Raw genomic sequence first — 448 nt, forward strand, 5'->3', positions numbered from 1 at the left:
TTATTAAATATTTATTTATTTGTGAAAAATACTTTGTCATCTGAAGTATAAGTATGTTTATTTGAAGGGGTCATCGGATGCAAAATTCACTTTTGTTGTTGTTTTAACATAAATGTGTGTTTAAAGTGAGTGTACACATCCATCCTATAATGATAAAAATCCACCCAGTAGTTTTTTTTTAATCCCTATTTTAAAATCCCCTTTCTCAAATCAGGCTGTTCTGAGATTCCTGTCAGAATGACGTAGTTCTGCACAGGCCCCTCCCACGATAGTTGATTGACAAGGCCGTCTTACCTTAGACCTGCCCTGAGTGAGCTGCCATCAGTTCAGGAAGACAAGAATGTCTCCTATTAAGCGATTGAGGTGTTTTGTTGTTGGATGTATTAATGAACATAGCAGTCGTCATTTACTCCCGACATCTGAGCCGCTGAAGACGCAGAGGATTAAT

The sequence above is a fragment of the Sinocyclocheilus rhinocerous genome, unplaced genomic scaffold, assembly GCF_001515625.1.
Source record: "Sinocyclocheilus rhinocerous isolate Xijiao unplaced genomic scaffold, SAMN03320098_v1.1 scaffold2341, whole genome shotgun sequence".
Lineage (NCBI taxonomy): Eukaryota > Metazoa > Chordata > Actinopteri > Cypriniformes > Cyprinidae > Sinocyclocheilus > Sinocyclocheilus rhinocerous.